Source organism: Nansenia antarctica (assembly GCF_963989245.1).
Source record: "Nansenia antarctica genome assembly, chromosome: 1".
NCBI lineage: Eukaryota > Metazoa > Chordata > Actinopteri > Argentiniformes > Microstomatidae > Nansenia > Nansenia antarctica.
In genome coordinates this window covers 113258729-113264728 of record NC_137674.1, presented here as the reverse complement: position 1 = coordinate 113264728, position 6000 = coordinate 113258729, and positions in this window count along the sequence as shown.

The window sequence follows — 6000 nt, the reverse complement described above, 5'->3', positions numbered from 1 at the left end:
CTGGGTGGAGGGGACATAGCAGCTGGCTGCTGAGGAGCATAGGGGGTGTAGCCACGGAGGAACCGCCGGTTGCGTAAAGTCAGGCGTCCAGACCCATCAACCTTAACCCGATACTGATCGTGATCACGTGACTCCACCACCACCCCTGACCTGTCCCACTTGTTAGGGCTAGGGCCCTGCTGGTTCTGGAGGAACACCCTCTCACCAAGTGCCAATGGGCGGAGTGGCTTCGAGTGAGCCTGCAGGGACTCAGTGGTACGGGACATCCGAGTCCGAAGGGCATCCGCCTTTGCCGCCCATGCTTGGCGCCAGAGCGGTCGGATATGTGGGTTCGAGAACTTCTCAAGCCTGTTGACGAAGGAAAGCGAACCTCGAAGGGGGTGACCGAAGATAATCTGCGCCGGTGAGAGGTTGCAGTCGGGGTCAGGCGTGTTGCGTAACTGTATCATGGCACGCAGAAAGCGGTCATGATCGAGACTGCCAGTCGGGCCAGTGTTGGACATCAGGAGGCGCTTCGCAGACTTCACTGCAACTTCCGCTCTTCCGTTTGACTGTGGGAAAGCAACAGAGGACACACGGTGTTTGACGCCCCACAAACGGAGGAAGTCCTGTGTCTGGCCTGCTGTGAACTCCGGACCACCGTCGCTCGAAAGTTCCTCCGGCACGCCAAAGGAGCCAAAGAACGCTCGGAGGTGGCGAACCAGCCCAGCTGAGCCTCCCATATCAGTGCCTGCTGTGGAGCATAGGACCTCCACCCAGCCCGATAGTCGATCTCCGATAACTAGGAAGTGACGACCTCCATAGTCAAAGAAGTCAGCAAACACTGCCTCGAATGGGGTGGACGGTGGCGAGGATGGTAGGGGGGGCGTGGCTGCTTGTGACGGAGCGTTCCGGTTACAGTCCGCACATCCGTACCTGGCGGCTCGGATGTCCTCTGACATCCCTGGCCAGTAGACTATGGCACGGGCCTGTTGCCCCATCGCCGAGATCCCTTGGTGGGCGGCATGGAGGTGTCGAAGGACGCTGTCGCGGAGGGATGGAGGGACCACGACGCGGTCATGATATAGCAGGACGCCGTCCTGTGCGTAAATGGACTCACAGACTGGTGATAGACTCGCCAGGGCGGGGTCGTTCATATCAACCCTGTCCCCATGTTCGATCAGGTGCAGAAGGTGGCTGAGGCATGCATCACTTGCTGTTTCTCGTGCAAGGACGGTCCAAGAGACGGCTCCGAGCTCTTGTGCATCGGCGCGGATGGAAGCCATAAGTGCTGACTCCACGGCGTCAGGCACGCCCGGCAATCCCAGTGAGAGGCCGTTCGCTGAGCCTGATGGAGACGGATGTCTTGAGGTTGCGTCAGCGGCATAGTTGCTCTTTCCAGGCAGGTGCACAATGTCGAAGCACCATGGGAGGGTACGCTGCTTGAGTCTAAACAGGCGTGAGTTTGTTATCTCATCTAGCGTACGGTCGCCAAAGATCTTCACCAGGGGCTTATGGTCTGTAACTACGACGAGGTTGTCGCTCCCCTGCGTGAAGTACCGTGCTTGCTCCAGACCCCAGGCCACGGCTAGGGCCTCTCCTTCGATGGCCGCATAGCGCTGTTCGGCCGGGGACAGGAAGCGTGAACCAGCGAGGGTGATCCTCCATCCTCCCGGGCAGCAGTCTGGTATGCCCGAGGCGCAGCTACAATGTTGTTGGAGCAGGAAGTAACCAATACCGCGCTTGGACCAGTCAGGGCGGAGGCAGGTGCGCTTCTGCATGTCGTAGATCTCCACGCCCTCACGGATAGCCCCGACAATAGCACTTTTGGACGTTTGGAAGGCTTCCTCCAGTTCGGGTGACCATGAGAATTTACAGCGTGGGCTGAGGAATGGCTTGAATGGAGCCATCGTGTCGCGCAGCTGGGCATAGTTCGACACCTGGTTGACGAGGCCGAACCAGCTCCTGACATCCGTCGTGGAGTCCGGGGTGGGGAAGTCTCGGATAGCGTCCAAGTACTTGGGGAGTGGCTCGATAGTAGTGTCCGACACCCTGAAGCCAGCGAACTCGATGTCCCTCTCCGCAAACTGGAACTTGTCCGGGTTCAACACGATGCCTGCCCGGCCGACACGAGTAAGGAAGTCGATGGTCCTCCACCAGTGCTGCTCCAGGTCGGTGTCATAGTGGATGGTGTCATCCACACAACGTTCCTTACGCTCATAGTCCGAGAGGACCGCATCGAAACGGCGGTTGTAGCCATCCCCCGACGATAGGAAACCTTGTGGCGCCCTGGTGTAACGCCAGCGGCCAAAGGGCGTGATGAATGTGGTCAGATGACGATCCGATTCACGCAGGGGCACACTGTGGTAGCCATTCCAGGCGTCCGTGACAGTCTTCCAGGTGTCCTTTGGGATACGACGTGCGAGGTGGAATGGGGACTCAGTGGCGAAAGTCTCACGTAGGCAGAACTTGTTGAGAGGTGAGAGGTCCACGGTCCTGCAGGGGGAGCCATTGTGCTTCCGAGTGACCACCATACGATGGCACCATGTCACTGGTTCGCCGTATGGCACACGTTCAATGACACCGAGGGCCTCATCCCGGAGAAGGTCATTGTGGACTCTCTGCTGCCAGTGTAGAGGCACAACGGCCGCGGTGTGGCATGCTCTCGGCGTGGCTGCGGGGTCCACATGCATTTCAATGGGTGGCCCTTCCATGCACGGCAGCGCCCGATGAGGGCAAGTGTTGAATGTGGATGAGGCGTATCTCCCGAATAGCCAATCCTTCATCCGGCTGTTGTTCTCTGGTGTGACAGGGAAAGGTAGCGCCGTAGGGCGTTCCGGAGGGACCGTACGCTGGGGACATGAGCACTGGGCGCTGTGGGGGTTACTCGGGTCGCCGCAGCCGCCGTTGGTGGACCTCGTAGCATTGACGGACAGGGGCTGGTTTGGCGTGTAAGACCCACGCTCGTCGTTGGGCCCCCCTACGATGTCACCTGATGGGAAGTCCATAGACAAGAGGCCGAGGTTGAGCAGCGACTCGTAGGACAGGTACATGGCCCGGACTGAGCTGCTCACGTACACCATGGAGCGGCAGGACGCCACTCCACCGCTGCTGGAGGCTGTCGAGAGTCTAGCGAAGAATGCGCCTTCGACAGCTATGGGGGAGCGGTCGGCGGCCGACATGCTGAGATGGACGGGACGCAGGTCGTCACGTGAGAATCCGCAGGCAATGAACTCCTCTAGGGACCAAAGGTCCGACTGTGCACCAGTGTCCGCGATGGCGGATACCCTCGCCCCGTTGACCGAGCCACGGTCGCCGGTGCCTGCACTCAGTCCGACAGGCATGTCAACCGAGATAGTGATCAGCGCTCAGGGATGGTCTCTCTGCCTGGCCCTTCTCCATTCGCCCTTGGAGAAAATGTGGTGCTCAAGTCTGATGGGCGTGGGGGCGTGGCGTTGGTGGTGACTCCCACGACGTTGGCCAGGGCGGGCATCAGACTGAACCGACGAGATCTGGGAGATCGGTTCTGACTCCACGGCGGCCTGTTGACTGCTGGCAGATGGCTGCGGTCGCCCCTTGCGTCGGCGGGCCCTATAACAGTCGATACAAAGCTGGTGGGGCTTGGTATTCCATCCGCGGGATCCCTCTGTGAAGACATTAAAGGTTCTCTTACACTCTGGGCACGGGGCTCGTTTAGCCACGTCCGCTGGGCCTGGGGTCGGGGTGGGGCTTGCCTGTGGACTCTTTTTTAAGCGCTGGAATGACGACATGGCCGAAAGGGCGGATGACGGGAGAGCATTGCGGGCCATCTCTTTATTTTCGACGAGTGCAACCACGTCATTCACTGGCATTTTAAGGATGTCTGGCGTCCCTAGTACCTCTCAGCGAATGTCCGAATCAGAGATGCCATTGACTAGAACGTCGCGGATGATGTGGTCGGTATAGTCCACATCCTCGCCACACCCACATACTGTAACATAGGCGCATGTCTCCGCTTTCCCCCGTACTCTGGCAGTGAAGGCGCGGAATGTCTCATCACGCTCCTGGCGTAGCTGGAGCAGCTCGGTGCGCAGGACACATGTGGCGACTGGGATGACTGCTAGTGAACGTAAGGCGGCAATTAGGTGTAGCAAAGGTTCGGAAGCGGCGTTGGGGTTGACTTTCAACAGGCTGTCACCAAGTTCAGGCCCAGCGCACTGAAACAACTGGAAAGGGGCCTCGGCGGCTCCTATGCCTGAGCCAGTGCAGAAGACGTCCCAACGACGGATGAACACGTTCCATTCCTCAATCGATACGCCTACGTCGACTTTAGGCCGATCCAGTTTCGGGCCTCGGGGGGTCGGCGCGGCTGTGACAGGCGATGTGCGTTGATGGGCAAATCCATGATTAGTCAACAGGGCAATGGCGAGTGCTTCGGACACGTTTTCAGTTCCGAAAGCGCAGCCAGGGACAGAGCATGCAACGACGACCATGGCTTCCTGGCGTTTTCATGAAGAAATACGCTCCTCAATGTCAATGAAGTGTTTAATGACAAAGATGAAAACGCCCTGCAAATATACAAACAATAGAAGCATGAATTGAGATAAAGTATAAGCAGGGTAAATATATAACTTAACCAGAAACATTCGAATAACCAACTTACAGGAATTAAGTGGGCAGCTCAATAGACGGCCACCGTAACATGAACGTCTGACACTAAACAAATAATAACATGGCCGACTCCTGACTGAGCCGGACAGCATAGCAAACGAGATACTGCCACCTAGTGGACAGGCGGTATACCCTTCAGAAACAAGCACAAATTACGTAACAGGAAGTAATTGTGAGCTTTGAAATGTGTGGAATTACATTAATTAATACTTTTTTACACATTTATACACTTATTATATTTGTATAAACCAGTGGCGGGCGGTGCATTTCACACCTAGGCCTTCAGTGATGTCCGACACATTCCTACCTGAATTATTCTACCTCTTAATACCATCGTTATGACGCCATGGCTCTAGAAACTAGACAGAAACACAGTATAACCGGGCGTTGCATCACCTTAACATAGTCAGACAAGTACAACAGAGTTATATTAATATTTCCGAAGCATTTTTAATCAATAAATCCGCATTTACAATGAAGAGTGTTAAACTAACATCTTTAAGATCGCTACATTACCCACGTCTGTCGTCTCGTCCACCATAATAGCGACAAAGGGTGCCTTTTTAATCTCCATTTTGATCTCTTCTTCCATCACTTCAGCAATAGCAAAAATCAGGTCGTTTTGTATTTTGCCTGACGTCCCAGTAAACACTTTGTTTGTGGACAGGTGGTAATGTAAATCTGGGTTGTTTTCAGCCAGAAAAGAAAGAAGCTCAACGTAGTTTCCTCTGTTTGTGGACTTGGCGCTTTCATTGTGTCCCCTAAATGAAAGTTATTGTTTACCCAAAAACAGGACACAATCGATCAGTATTATCGATCAGTCAACGAAAGCATTCGTTGTGAGGCTCCGTTTCCCTGCGCACTTTCAAAAGTTTCACATCTACCGGCATAGTTCCGCATCTCAATAGTGAATATCAATAGTGCGTATCAATAGTGCGTAGCAATAGTGCGTATCCAATCAAAAGACGTGCTGGGTGCTGACATCATTGAGCCTTACAGCAGGCGCCGTTGTTGCTTTTGCTCGCATCTACGTAGGTTTACTAGGTACGCCACAGGTTTTCTCGTTCCAATGTTAAGTTACAGGTCGAATCCGCAGCACCGTTTAATGTGAAGGCGGGCAGATTTTTGAGCCCCCTAGCAACACATTTTGATTGGATAAAAGCTCTAACATAAAGGCCAGCCCTCCAAATCTCAATCGGAGACTGGAAGCAGCGCAACCAAGAGGAAAGCTATGAAATGAAGAGAATAGACTATGGGGAATCATTAATACATATTTGTGGAAAATATATATTAAAATAAAATGTATATTCTGATGATGTTTAGGCCAGCAGAGAAGGCCTTGCTGGCCCTGACGGCACACCACTGGTATAA